The 15440-nt window shown below is 42.6% G+C and overlaps 1 protein-coding gene and 1 long non-coding RNA gene across 3 annotated transcripts in view; both read right to left on the reverse strand.

Annotated features, from left to right (window-relative positions):
• FAM189A1 (family with sequence similarity 189 member A1) overlaps nucleotides 1–15440 on the reverse strand; it is a 431966-nt gene that overhangs the window by 226317 nt on the left and 190209 nt on the right. The window contains exon 1 of one of the 2 annotated variants that reach the window (XM_019533446.1): nucleotides 8361–8440. The exons of the other annotated variant lie outside the window; for it this stretch is intronic. The gene's annotated coding sequence lies outside the window, so the exon portion shown is untranslated. Of the gene's footprint in view, nucleotides 1–8360; nucleotides 8441–15440 lie in introns of those variants that run through there. 2 annotated transcript variants of the gene reach the window in all.
• On the reverse strand, nucleotides 1740–12624 carry LOC109308956. Its single transcript, XR_002100750.1, has 3 exons — nucleotides 12482–12624; nucleotides 4994–4997; nucleotides 1740–1750 (listed from the first exon to the last, which is right to left on the reverse strand). It is a non-coding gene; the product is annotated as an uncharacterized LOC109308956 (long non-coding RNA).

Here is a 15440-nt window from a genome sequence, read left to right on the forward strand (position 1 = left end):
TCTGGCTCCAGGTCCCTGCTACCGCCAGTGGCGACTGCCCAGATCACTGAAGCTCTCTGAATCTTTTCTGAAGATTTGGAGAGCTGTGAATTGATTTGGACCTTTTTAGTGGTCCTCTGATTTGATTAGGACTTGGAGATTCAGCCACTGAACCAGGCCAAATCTCCTCCAAATCAAATCGGCTACCAAAGCTTCGCACAGCCCTACTTTTCTCCAATGCTACCTTTCCAAACCTTGTTAAAACTGCTTGTTTGTAGCTGTGATACTGGCAGTGAGTGAGTCAGAGCTACTTGTATCCTATAAGCTTACAGTTCCTGTTTTACAGGCTTGGCATCTTTACTCTTTGGAAGTTCTTTGGCAACAGCCTTTTAACTTTAAAATCACAGTAACACAATTTTCCAGTACCTCTTACTGAAGTAGTAAATAAGTTCTTCCCTTTCTCCTTAGTTTTTTTTTTTATTTTGCTGAATACTTTACTCTTCTCTCCCTTTCATCTACCAATCTTAAACATCGCCCTAAACTAAATCCTCATTTCAGGGAAGGATTCAGGATATCCCAAAGGGGTCATGGGAGATGCAGCCCTTGCTCTCAGCCTCCTCTGCCCTCACCACTGTGGGTAGACTTTTTACATCCCTAATACGGGTAGGATACCCCTTTTCCTGCCCTTTACTGCTCAGAATGCTAACTATAAGATCAGGGAACCTCACCTTCCATAAAGATTTATTTTGGTGTGAAAAATATATTTAAGATTTGCTACGCTACTGCAAATCCTTCCTTCCTGCACTTCTTTCATCCTATCCAGTTCAATTCACATCTGTAAGTTCCATTCTTCATTACTATATATGAGTGGATTTGCGAATTTATTTGATGAGATAATTGTTAAAAATATGCTAGATTACCACCACTACAATTTCAACTCAAATCTCTCTTCTCCTTTCAGGTTCTCCTCTCACTCTTCTGCCACATGGTTACATTTCCATTCAAGAGCTGCTTAACATTGTTTTGATGGTGCAAAAGAGTCCTTTCTTCCAGCTACTTCTAGTTCATATCACATTGCCCTATCTTTTGTCTACTGCTTATTACCTTATAGCTGTTATTAATCCTCTGCCTGTTTTATTCACCCTAGCATGTTTTAAATAACTGCTTTTTAAAAAATATTAGTTTTTTTCAGAAATTCCCATATTTACTTTTTTTTTTATCCAATCCCTTCTTCCCCCCGCAAATGTAATTCATATTTTTATATTTAAAACTCTCTTGTACTTTTGTTTGGCTGAAGTACACTACATGGGAGCTAAATTGTATTTTACCATTCCTTTAAAGGAGCCACTTCAGTCTCATTAAAAGGCTAACAGGAAGGCTCCACCTGGAAAAAAAAAGTGGTAAGTCATATTTTCCCATCTCTTTGCCTGTCAAACTGGATGCCAAAAAAATTAGCCTGCAACTGTTGGCTGTGTTATTACAGTCAACTGTATTTGACTTATTTCCTCTTTCCCCTATATTGTCCTTATATGTTCCTCTACATTTCAAAGTGAATAAAGCTACACAAAGCTGGTTTATTTTAAAGTTGGTGAGGATGTCTCCACTAGGGTTTAATGTGGTTTATTTACACCAATTTAAATGCATATTGTTAATATCTTGGATTAACTTCCCTTAGTGTTCTTCTGTAGATAAACCTTTGGAGTTTGCTGTTTGAGTAAGTGTGGAGATGGAATACAAGAATGGAACAGACAGACTTAGCAAGGATAGCATCCTAATAGTGTGCTGTATGCTAAGGCTGTGCAAAATGGCCCTATTCGATTCTGATTTGGCCTGAATCAGGGACAGTGAATCGATCTGTTGATTCAGATTATTGTCCCTGATTCAATTTGGCTGAATCCAAATCTGATGATTCAATGCTGATTTGGTGAATTAGTGATTCAGACACAGGCACAGCTTTAAAAAGTTTTTTCTCCATACCTTGAGGTAGCAGCATGGCTCACGATTGCTGTGGTGCTGGGGCAGATGGAGCATCCCACAGCAGCGTGGGGGGATCTCCAGTGTACTTGGCTGCAAACCTGGAAGTGGACTGGAAGTACTTAAATAGTAAAGTGTTATGTCATCTTTTTTTAAAAGAAAAAAATTCTTTGACTACTAAGAAAGAATGAATGATTGCATATATGAGTGTCCAGTAAGGGCAAGTGTGTATATGTGTGAAGGTGAGTGTGTATATACGTGTGTTTTAATATTGCTATTCGCCGCTCTCTCTTAGGAATAGAAATGTAAATTTCTCATTTTATTGACGTTTGCAGCTTCAGCTGGATGATACAGAATGCTCTGGAGGTTGGTAGGTGATTTTCTTTAGTTTTAATAAGGAAGAATAATATACAGAAGAGAGCAGGGGGGAATAAGGAACAATCATATCAGGAGATAAAACCCTAAGTCTATACTTGGAAAGGCTAACATAAATTTAAATTGTATATAACTCTGAAGCTGTTAGTGATCTTTAAGGTTTGAGTGAATATGATTTTGTTTTTAAGAAATGTCTTGCTTACAAAAAATGTTTATATATACAGATTTTTCACTGATCATGGATACGGTGAAAATTGTTAAAATATGTTATAAAACAAGGGGGTCCTGGCAGTCTCTCTACAATAGAGTAGCCTAGTGTTTGTTAATGATCCAGCTTCCATTTGGTTCCAGTGTCTTCTACTTTTAATAACGGAGTTCTCATTTACTTCTATGCCTAGAGAAACAGAGTTTGTAATGTAGAAGGTTCAGATATGATCCTGACTAATAGCTATAATACCTGCACGCAGTTGACTATCCAATAAAGCTACTTTTTCTACTTCCATTCCAATCCCTATCTCACATACGTGATTTGGCTCAGGCCACATATAGACATTTAATTTCTTTTGGAAGAGTCACTGTTCTCCCAAGAGAAGCCACAAAGTCTTTTTCTCTCTGAGCAAAAATGGCTACTCCAGAAGAAAAAGAACCTGAGAACAACCATATTTCTCCTGGGTGAGCAAATTTCTGTATAACTTACCCATTTGAAAGATGCCACAGCACAGTCCTCCATCATCCCACAGTTCTTTGTCCCTGAGCCTCATTGGACTGTGCTGCTCCAGGCAAACAGAAAGTGGAACAATCCCCCTTCAAAATCCCACACTGTGGTAACAGGCTAATTCTAAGCAGTCTGAGCCAGACAGTCAGGGCTGTCCTATGCACTGCTGCCATCTCTTGCTAGGGAGACTGAGGGAATCTGCAGAGTATGCTGAGATGTGTGCATATGGTTCCTCTGGCTGGGCAGCATCAGCACTGTAAGCTCTCTGCCCTTCAAGGGCTCAGCATTCAAAAGTCTATTTAGGCATCCCTGAATAAATTTTTCTACCAGGAGAACAAACCCAGGAGAATTCTCCTAGGTTATTTGAATGTGTGTATGTAACCTCAACCTTGAGTTAAATTTCTGCTTTGAAGCAAAATTATGTTCAAATCAACTCTATAACCTACTTTAGCATCTCTCCTATCCTTAACATATGTACATAATTGATGTCTTAAAACACATTAGTTCTAATGTACCACAGCCAGATCCATAACTCCTCCACTCCTTTGTTATGGTGACTTAGCAGACCCCGGTTTTTTATGAACTCTGCTGCCCAAGTCAAGAATGTGAAGAAATTCAAGCTAATATTGATAAGAAAAACAGCACAATGTCCCACTCAAACTGAAGAAAAAGTAATAATTTAGGGGAAGAGGAATTAACTTTATATATTTGAATCTGTTTTCATGTCAGCTGTGTGGTTATTCTACTACAAGACACAACTATGTAGGTTCTTAGAATAAAACCATTTAATCAATATGACTGATTGGATTGATGTTAAAAAAAGCCATGCTAAAAAAAATGGTCTTCCTAATCACTTTGCTAGTCCTTAAGAGCAACAATGATAAAAATATATGTAATTACTTATTAATTTCAAGAAATAAACTGTAAGCCACTTCCATATACAGTAATCATTTAAGTAGTAGTGAATCAATTCTTTCTGAAAGACTTACTTTGTAGCAGCAGAAAGAGGTATATCAAATGGCTTCTCTTTCATCAGGTTACTAAGTAAATTTGAAGTCAAAGTTTCATTTGGTAGTTGTGAGTAAAACTAAAAGCTATTGTCCTACAATAAACCTGAAACAAGGTAATGTTTCTAGAGCAAGACTCAGAATAACCTAAAACATCTGTGCTAATTTTAAATACTCCCAAGCTATGAATATTAAAAAATTATAATTTAAACATAAGCAACAGAACAGAAAAGAGTTTCGAGATTCAAATAAAAAAATAACAAGTAGTAATGTTTCTGAATTTTAACTGGGGGGAAAAAATCTACATTTAATATAGGAACTGTTTAAGATTTTTTTCCCTTAATCATTATGTAAAAATAGCTTTACAACACTAAAGATGAAGACAGATTGTAAAATGTCAAGGGCTATCAAAAGGGAAGAGGGTCATTATTACCTGTAGTATGTAGGAAGAACTTTGGGTACTCCCCCACAACAAACTCAGAATCACTGCATCTTACAAAATGTGATATATCTGATCCAATGCACCAAATGCCCTCAAGATAACTATGTGAGTGAAATGAAACAGCAACTACTCGTCAAAATGAACTGTCACAAAAAAATTTTAAAAATAGACACACGTACATAAGTAAGAGCACATTTTTCACTGACCAACCACTCCCTTTTTGGCCTCGTTATCCTTGTGCTTAAAGGAAATTTACCAAAAACCTTTAAAAGATAAGCTTGGGAACAATTCATAAGCTAGCTGGGCTCTACAAATGAAGGACATAACACTGATTTTAAGACATGCAACAATCCACCCGATTCCTGACATTCTTCTCACACTGCAGGTGACAATGTCCCTCCTTTCTCCTGACAGGTCTTGACTGCCCAATAATCCAGCTTCTTTTCTTTTGCTAATTGTTTGTCTGTTACCCCAAGGAATTTCTCCCCCCTCCAATTTCACAGCTCTGCCCATTGTTCTTAACAATTGCTGTGCTTGCTTTCCTCCTCAGACCTAAAGAGTGCCTTGCATTTGGAAGCTCATCTAACTTTACCCAACTATGCAGTTGGCCCAGTAAAACATATCATGCAAAAAATACTTGCTTCTCACATGCTTTATTGATAAGGATTTTAGACACAAACCAACATATATCAAGTAATCTCTTATCATTCCTAATGAATATTTTAGTAGAAAAGGCACTTTAAATAGTACTTTTTTTAAATGAAGGCATAGTAGTGAAATATTGCCTTAATAATAGTCATTAATTAACAGTGAAAGGTCATAAACTGACAACATTTATGGAATCAGGTTGTCATCTGCTTATAATGAAGATTTGCATTTGTATTTAAAGCTTTAATTATGGTTCACAATTTCTAACTCTCTAATTAGCATTAGCCTGACCTCAGATACTTAAGAACAAGGTCATTGATGGTGGCAATTCCTCAATTCAAGGAAGATCTCTACCACAGCTCATTTATGCATCTTGAGGTGACTGAGGAGTCCAATCCTTAAGGTAGAGATCCAGCCTCAAAAGTTGCAAGTCTTTATGCAAGGGAAAATAGGTTGCAGGCTGGAATTTCTCTAATTTTTCTTCCTCCACTCTCTCATCCCTGCTTCAAGGGCAAGATGCATTACCTCAAAATGGGCTACAGCTTTGTTGAGGATGCACTGCCACTGGAGTCAGCTGGCATCCAGCTCCTCTCAACTCTTGATGCCTGCATCTATTTTCTTGAGGTATGCCATCAATGTGATCTTGTAACATTTCCTCTGGCCACCATGAGATATTAGGCTGTGGCAGTGAACCTCTGGTGCCTGCCACTTTCAGGGCTGGAGCAGGCAGCTGACAGGTGCCTGAGTAAAGCGGCCATTTTTAAACAAAGATCGGCTAGACAGAGACAGCAGTTAGCTGTTTGCAGCCAAGGGACCAGCATCATTTGGCTCCCTTGCAGTGTGGAATATCCTGGAGGTAAGGGCAGGAGCTAGGGGGATGGCTTGGAGGCTCCTGGTCCTGGGCATGACCTAAAATTGCACCATCCCAGGGAAAAAAGACCTGGTGGGGGGGGGACTACTGGTGGCATGGAAGCCCCACTCAAATACCAGGACCACTCACCTCCCTCGTGAAAGGTGGATCAGGGTGCCTTAATAACCCCAGCCCCCACACCACTGTGGATAAGGGGGCCAGGCATGGCTATGGCCACCTGAGCCCGCAGGGGAAAAAGACCCTGGGGGCCCCAGGGAGGGGATAGTTGGGTAGCCCCAGAGAAAGGGGGTGGTAGTGAAGGCCCAGACAGGGGTTGAGTAGAGCAGCACGTAGACCAACTCCCATGAGATCGAGTTATAGAGTGTGAGAAGCCCAGTGAGGGGCTAAGGTGGAGTTAGCACTCTACTTGGTAAAACAGCTGGCCACTACACAGGTGAGGGTCATGGGAGAGGCGCAAAAGGCTGCATGTCACCACCTGGGGCATGACCCAGATAAGCCTGATGGCCTGCAGGGCTGCTCAAGGGAGCAGGGCAGAGTGAAGGGGGCACAGTATCATGAGGTGAGCAAGATACCCTATGAAAGAGGATGGAGTGCAAGAGGACCCAGTGGGAGGGGGGTGGTATGAATGTGTGAGTGAATGAGACCTGACGAAGGACTAAGTTGGACTGGCTTTAGGCTGGGAGCACAGTGGCATACTGGATGCCATCTGCGAGGCATGGGCCATGGTATAGGGGTGGCACGGATCTATAGATACTGCCCTCTGGCATTGGGGCATAGAATGGGCAGCCTCCCGCATTATACTACCAGTTATGGGAACAGCAAAGTCATGGCAGGCGAGACTGGGCAGACTGTCCCACAGACATGAGGGTGAGTCAACTTGAGACTTGGCCCCAGCATGCCCCCTTGTCACATAGGCCATTACTAAGCTGGCAATAGAGCACTTGATCTGGGAGTTGAGAGTGGGGCATTTGCACACAGTGTCCAGTCCAGTCAAGTTGGTGCTTGAGGATCACTGACTCAATGATGGCCACACTGGCTTCAGCAAGGATGTTGGTATTTGTACAGTGATCCTCTCATTTGATTTGGAGGATTTCCTGGAAGCATCATGGCTGATAACTTTCTAGGCTCTTGAGATGAAGACTGTAGGCCAACCTGGCTAAGCATAAATGTTCAAAAAGCCAAAGGCTACACTGATTCAGTCTTTGAAGCTGAGTCTAAACTGTGTAGCTTGAACTGAGAAGAACATGAACAGACATTCACTTTCAATTCTGGAAATGCAGCCACATTCTTTCAGGGACAGCAGAGTTTTCACTTGTTTTTTTTTACTGCAGCAAAATACTAGAGTAATTCTTCTGTTTTGGAGAACTCAGAGATCCCACAACAGGGTAGAATGGTTTTAACACTATGCATTCCTATTTGAAATTTCTGGGCTTATTTTGTGAATCGTGTTTTCATCTCACACTGCTGCACCCCTGAAGGACCTCAAAACCCCCCAGCATGCTGGTGAAGAATCTCTGAGCTAAGGTATGCAGCAGAGCTTAAAAGCACTGGCAAAAATAAAACTGGCAATTAGAAAATAACTTCTGCCCGACTTTTATCTAACACTATACTTTTGCAGACTAATTTCCCTTCTGAAGTACAATGCTAGCACATACTTTTGTGCGAATATTTTTTAACAGAATGTTGAATTCTAAAGCATTAAATATTTTTACTAAAAGCATATTTATGGATATCAGAACTTTTTCTGAGATCAAATCTGAGGGATGGGATGGGTGTTTCACTGAAAAGGGAGAGAGAGACAGAGACATCCCTAAACAAAACAAATGTATTTGTTTCAGAATTCACAAAGGAAGGAAGACAGATGTCAGAAGCAGAGATTAATTTTCCAGGGAGGAAGAAGAAATACTGAAAGAAACCAGATTCACACCACAAAAAGTGTTTAGGAAGTTATAATGTGTAAAGGCTTCTAAAACTCTAGGACCAGATGGGATACAGCCTAAATTTCTAAAAGGAGGAGCAAATGAGATGGAAGAACCATTAACAGATCTATTTAGAAAATGTGGGAGAACAGGGGAATTACTGATGGACTGCTGAGAGGCACATGTATAATACCCTGATGTAGCAGGAAAGATATTGGAATTGTAACAGATTTCTGTGTTGTATGGTGCTGCACAACTATCAAATGTTGTCATAGCAACATGATTCAATGGAAATAAGGGGGAAATAACACAGGCTGTTTAAGGGTAATTAAGACATCCTTGTTTATTAAGGGGTGAGTGCAAGTCCCCAGCAGGTTTTGTCTGCTCTTCAGGGGAAAATAAAGCTATCTGTGGTCTTTTAAAATCTTACCACCGGGAAACACTAATTAGCAGGTAGATGTTTCACTGAGAAGCTTGGATTCTGAGAGAGGTGACAGTGGGTGGCAATTTGGCTGAAGAGCAGTCTTCCTAAGTGGGGGACGAAAGGGGAACAGATGAGAGGGAAGAGAAAGAGACTTTTGTTCTTTTACTTTTTTCTCTTCAATATTTTTATAATGAAGATTAAAAAGGTGAATGTGTAGAAGTATGTGGCCATCCCAGGGGCTGAGCACAGAACACATCAACAACAAAAACACTTATCACCAGAAACTGAAACCCATTCCCTTTCATGCCCTTCATGGGGTTACACATTTGGAACTAGCTGTCCATCTTCCACCTTACAGATGCCCTCCTTATGTCGCCAGAGCAACACAAGCTGGTCCACATTTTGTTGCAAAGTGAAAAGTCCAAATTCAAATGTGCCATGTGCCTGGACCAAGAAGCAGAAGAGTTTGAGGGCACTGTCAGAGCTGGCCCCTATGAGTCAGTTTTTTCAGCTTTTCAGGGTTATCATCTTGGTCTTGCCCAGCAGGAAAACTGGCCAGGCAGTTCACTTAAGTCACTCAGCACGGGATAGAAAAAATGTACAATCTCGGAGAAGTCCAAGTCCAGTGGAACAAACACTGCTGAAGGCAGCAAAGGGTGGCTACAGCCAGGGGCAGTTCAGGAAGGCATGGAAGACAGTCTTTTCCACCCTCTCTTCACAAAAAAGACAGGCTGCTGATGCTGCCAGATCTAAATGACAAAGATGCCATGGCCATGTGCAGCAGTTGTCACTAGAGGTTACCAGTTCTCTTGTTGATGGGTAGCTTATACAGGGTGCACCAGGCTGGGCAGACTTTCTTTAGAGATACTGCCACTAGATGCCACTTCCTGGTCATGTCAAGGCAGGTGGCAAGGAGATGAACATGACATGCTCTCATTGCCCAAGTGCACCTTCCTAGATAGGATCTCTAAATAAATCCCACCACTGTTTTCATCAGACACTAGGAGGAAGAGCAGGGTACCACACCCACACCTCTCATCACCATCCATGGTTGGAGAAAAAGGTAGCAATGGGGGAAGGGGGCAGTGTCTAATGAGCTGCCATCAAGGAAAACCCATCGTGTGTGTAGGTGGTCCTCCAAGGGCAGCAAGTGCATCCATGGGAAAGGCAGCTTTCACCTCAGCCAGGAGGAGCAAAGCAAAAGAGAAGAGAGTACAGACTCAGCCAGTCAGCCAGGGCTTTTGCAGAGAGCTGGGTGGACCAGGCTAATTTGCAGAGGTGTGGGTTAGATTAACAGTGTGCGACTAGACCAAGGAAGCAATGATGCTCCCAAAGGCAAGGCTCAGTGCTCCCTGATGCAAAGGCAAGTTATGGACCAGGGACTCCTGTCCTCTGTCAGAAGTAGGTCTTCTGGGCCATGATGAGAGAGAAAGAGACCTGGCAAGTAAGGAAAAATGTTAAGATGCATTTGGAATTGAAACTGGATATAAAAACAGAGGAAGAACAGAAACAGAGAAAAGCAGTAAGACATAGGTGCATCTACATGGGAAATTAAGGTGAAGCAATAAACTCTGAAGCAGTTTCAGCAGGTGTCAACTGCTCCCAGAAGCAGTACGTACATGTGTGCCTGGGACAGCAGAACTTTGAGCTGGGGTGGAGCAGTCTTGGGCTGGCAGCAGGAATGGGGGGTTAGCCCCAGGCTCCATGTGGCGGCATTCAGTAGTGGAGAGGCTGGCTGGGGCACAAGGATCAGGCAGGAGTCTGACCTCTGTATGGCTGGAGTGACCAGGTGCAATTTATGTACGTAATGACTCCTCTGTAAGATAGTACTGTCCCTGAGTTAATTAGTTTATTGCACCCTAATACTGGCGCACACGTAAACTATGGTGCTTTATTTTGGAGCTAATTAGTCTACACCTTAGTAAAGTGTATGTGTAGATGCTCCCAGTGAGAAGGAAAAGGAAAAAAGATGACCAGTCAGGGAAAAAACAAACTAAATAAAAAAATAATCCTGCATGAAAAGCAAGGGGAAAGAAAACCATGTGCCACAGGTAATTAGGAGAGTGACAGTTTCAGTGAGCTTGTTATAAATGTCATTATCGGCAGTCCCTCACAGCCAAGGTTGTCTTCCATGATTGCCTTATCTGGGTATCTAAAGATGGCTAACAAGACCAATCTGAGATCAATAGGTTCTACTGCAATTTAAGGAAATATTTCTGTGGATTAAGGGGCTCTGGATTTTTTATTTGGTCTGCAACACACTGTTTCTGCTGTTCCCACTTTTCCATCTCCTGTGGTTGTTATGAGATTTCAAAGTACTGAGATCCTTGCAACAGACACTTTTTCCATTTGGGGTGGTCCTGGGAGATGCATGATGATGTCAATGTTGAATTTTTTCAAGTTGGCTTTGAGGATGTCCTTGAAGTGCTTTCTCTGCCCTCCTCTTGAGCATACGCCTTGACTGAGCTGAGAGAATAAAACTTGCTTCGGGAGGCTGGAATTGGACTTCTGGATGATATGGCTGGCCCAGCAAAGTTGATGTTGGATGATCATCACCTTGATGCTCGTGATGTTTGCTTGTGAGAGGATGCTAATGTTGGTGTATCCATCTTCCCAGAGGATTCAATGGATCTTTCACAGGCAGCGTTGATGGTATTTCTCCAGTGACTTGTGGTGTCTCCTGTACATTGTCCATGTCTCGGGTTCATAAAGTACAGTGGAGACTGTAACCACTTGATAAACCAAGAGGTAGGTTTCAAATCTGATATCACAATTTTTGAACACCCATTTCCTCAGGCTTCTGAAAGCTACACTTGTGCATTTGAGGCAATGTTGGATTTCTTTGATGTCAACTTTCTGCAAGAGATGACTTCCAAAATACAGGAAATACTCAACATTCTCTAGAGTATCACTGTAAATCTATATTACTGGAGGTGAGGACTGCTCATTAAGAACTTGCTGATGGAGGATCTTAGTCTTCTGAATGTTAACCATCAATCCCACTTTCTCATATGCTTTGGTAAAGCCATCAATGATTGCCTGAAGTTCTGCTTCTGAGTAAGCACACACTACAGTATCACCAGCATACTGAAGCTTGATGATTGAGGTCAGAGCAGTCTTGGTTGGCTCAGAGTCAGGTGAGATTAAATAGCCTACTATTAGGACCGTGTGAAGCTTGTCACTGATTCGATTCAGAGGAGATTTGGCCTGATTCAGCAGGCAAATCTCCAAATCCAAATCGAATCAGGAGACCCATTAATCTTTCCGAATCGAATCAGAAGCATCCAATTCAATTCGGAGAGATTTGACAATTTGGACATAGACGCAGCTTTATGTGTTTTTTCTATATACCTCAAGGTACACGCTGGTTTGTGAGCACTGAGTAGTGGGGTGAATGGAGCATCCCATGGGAGCATGGGGGGGATCCCTAGCACACTTGGTGGTGGACCTGGAAGTAGACCAGAAGCAGTTCTATTCCACTTCCAGGTCTGCTGCGAGGGACCCCTCCCCCACCTCAGCGACTGGTACTTCCTGGGTCTGGGGGGTACCTGGTGGTCAGAAGTAACCTTGCAATAAGGAATTTTGTGAAGAGTATTGGAATAATGACACAGCCTTACTTATCTCCAGTCCTAACCTCAAAGGGATCTGTGATAGATCCATTACTGAGAACCACCACTTGCATACCATCAAGGAGCAGACAAAGAATGGTGATGAATTTTGGTGGGCATCCATACCTCCGAAGGATACTCCACAGCACTTTGCAGCTGACAGAGTCAAAGGCTTTCATAAGGTCAAAGAAGGCCTGGTAGAGAGGTTTATGTTGTTTCTGGTATTTTTCCTGTAGCTGATGAGCAGTCAGTTGTGCCTCTTTATGCCCTAAACCCACACTGAGACTCCAGGAGGAGCTCTTCAGCAAGTGGAAAGAGATAGTTCACAAAGGTTCTTTCAATGATTGTTCCCTCTGTAATTTCCACAGTTGAACCTGTCTCCTTCCATGAAGATTGTCATGATCATGGTGAAGGTTATCTGGGATTTTCTCATCATTCAAGATCCTTAAGATGAGGGCATGGAGCTGTGATGTAAGCTCCTCATCCTCCTGCTTTATTTCAGCAGGGATTGCATCTGACCCAGATGCCTTGTCATTCTTCATCTGCTTGATGGCTTTCCTCACTCACTTCATCAAGAGTTGGAGGGATTCTGATATCACCTCTGACTGGGTGTCGAGGGACAGAACTCAGAACTCATTAACAACAGTCTCGAATGAGAAGGTCTTCAAAATGCTCCTTCTAACAGGTGTTGATGGCTCTCCTTTCCTTGATCAGGTCTCCTCCATTTTTAGATCTCAAGGGGGTTGGTCCCTGAGTGCTTGGAATGTAGATGGCTTTGGTGGCACTAAAGAAACAGCACATATTGTGGATGTCAGTGAAATGTAGAATCTCCTTTGCCTCGTCTTCCCACCATCTGTTCTTCATATTACAGGTCCTCTTTGGACTTCTACCTTGAGTTGTTGGTGATTCAGTTTCATTTGTTTGGAGTTGCTGTCATTCTGCCAAACACAAAAGGCCTCGTGCTTGTAGTTCATCAACTCTTATCTCCCAGTCATTCTCCTCAAACCAGTCTTTGTGTTTCCTGGTAGAGAATCCAAGTGTCTCTTCGTGGGTGCTGATAATAGTGGACTTGAAGGTACCCCAAGTGCTGCCAACGTTCTCCCAGTGTTGTTGAACAGAATTTGTCAGTTTTTCTTTGATGTGCAGGTGGAAGGGTTCTTGCTTGATTGGGTCCTTGAGTCCGTCGACATTGGCCTTTCATCAGCATTGCTTCTGCTACAGCTGTTATTTGGAAGCCAGTTTGAGTGACGTAACTGAGTGGGTGACTTGGTGATCAGTCCAGTAATTATCAGCTTCTAGTATAGCTTGAGTGAGGAGAACGTATTTGCTATCCTGGGCATGAAAAATGACATTGTCAATCAAGTGTCAATCCTTAGATCATGAGTGTTGGCATGGTGTTTTGTATCTGTTTTTTCTGGTGGAACAATGTATAAAGATACTGTCATAAAAGTTAAGGAAAGCATATAGGTATGACTACTACAGGCACTGTACAGAAATATATTACAGATCAAATAAATGTTATTAGGACATTATGATTTTAATAAACTGTTTCCTTGTTAGATAGAAGGAAAGTTGGGAACAATCACAGCACATTTTTTATACTCTAAAAGCTTAAATTAATATATATATGTGAAGGCTATTTGGAAAATAAATGCAAATAAAGCTTAAATATTGAATTTTTGCAACTTCTTTACTCAATATAACTGGAAGCTTTAGAAGGCACCAATTTATAGTTGGTTAGCTAAGAGAGAAAGCACACATACATAATGGCCACAATAATGGATCAGGACAAAAAAACAGGCAGAAAGATGGTTTGTATTTGTTAAGCCAGTGCAAAAGTGGCCCTATTATACAAAGAATTGGTCTTTAAGCTGAATTCTATTCTCAGTGTTAAAGGCTAGCAATTATATTATTGAAAGGGAGTCTTATTCAATATCAGTTTTGGAACTAATACGGTTCCTCAAAATGAGTAACATAAACTTACTTATTTCTTTAAGAAGGTGGAGATAATAGGTAAAAAATTAATGGGGAAAGAGTAAAGCAAACCCACGTAAAAGGAAAGAGGAGATTTGGTTACTCCTCTAATATGGAAGCATTGATAAGGGGCAGAGGCTGGGGAAAGAATTAAAGGATTTAATGCCACCTGTTCTAGAAATCTGTTGATCAAGCTGTAACTAAAAATGGTTAAACCTTCTTGTGAAAAAGACTTATCTGCTGAAGCTGGGAGGCAGTGGGACACCAAACCAGGAGATGAGCGCGGGAAAAGTGAAACCATGATGGGCGGAGCTGCTGCAGCAAAAGTTCAAAGAGAAAAAAACCAGATGAGCCGGAAGGAGCTGGGGATGGCTCTGGCATCAGCATGGGCACCTTTTTCACATGCTTGCCAGGGCTTATTGGCCAGCCAGACGCCAAGGGCCAAGATAAAAGGCCCGGTGGAAGAGCAGCTGGGGGGGCCAGAAGAGAAACCCCCAGGTGGTCCAGAGGGACAGGAGTGTGCCTACAGTCCCAGGGAGGGAACCTGGTGGGCACCCCAGGAGGGGGAGGCCTCAGGGATCCACTGCCAGTGTGAGCTAGGGGAGCCGCCTATAGAGCCACAGTGGGCACTGACCGGCACCACTGAAGACTGGGGACCCAGCAGCAGCTTAAAAAGGATGCCACCAATGGATGGTAAGGACCCTGTCCAAGAAAGGGATGACACAATGGGGAATGAGACCGTGGCAAGGACAGACAATACCTAAACAGGAAAAAGGGGGGCTGCAGAACACACTCAGGGAAGGAACACCACCGACTGACTGCGGCCATCAGACCCTATGAACTCGAGCTTTGAAGGCTACCCAGGGCACCACCCTCAACGACGTGAGTGGTAACATCACGGTTGGTGGTAGGTAGGGTGTAAGAAAGGTGGAGCTCTACATAAAAAAAGAGCAGAGGAAGCGACAAAGGGAAGGCTTCAGGTGGCCAGGACCAAACATTGTCCTCCCAATTCAAATGAATTAATCATCAAAGACGTGGCAGTTAACACCCCTGAGGAATTGCCCCAAAGTCGCTTGGAGACTAGAATGTCCGTCCCAAGAAACCACGGCAAGGTTCGAGAGGCATCCCCGCCCATGATGTCCTGGGGAGAGGCATGGGAGGTTACATTACTCTCTATCTAATCTCTATGTAAAAGGAATCAGAATTTTGGAGCAGGGGCATTATACAACACAAATAAGAATGTTCCTTTCTTGAGCCTGAACAGTCACCAATCTAGACTAATGACCTTAAACAAAACAAAGCGGGGTTCACTGGCCGAGGTCATTGCAAGTCCCCCGGCACAACTTTACGAGCACTCGTGGTGCTCTGGTGAGGTACCAGAGGACTGGAAGAGGGCCAACGTGGTCCCCATCTTCAAAAAAGGGAGAAAGGAGGACCCGGAAAACTATAGGCCAGTTAGTCCTTACCTCGATTCTCGAGAAAATTATGTTGGCACATATCCAGG

This window comes from Crocodylus porosus, unplaced genomic scaffold, assembly GCF_001723895.1.
Source record: "Crocodylus porosus isolate Cpor-Errol unplaced genomic scaffold, CroPor_comp1, whole genome shotgun sequence".
Lineage (NCBI taxonomy): Eukaryota > Metazoa > Chordata > Crocodylia > Crocodylidae > Crocodylus > Crocodylus porosus.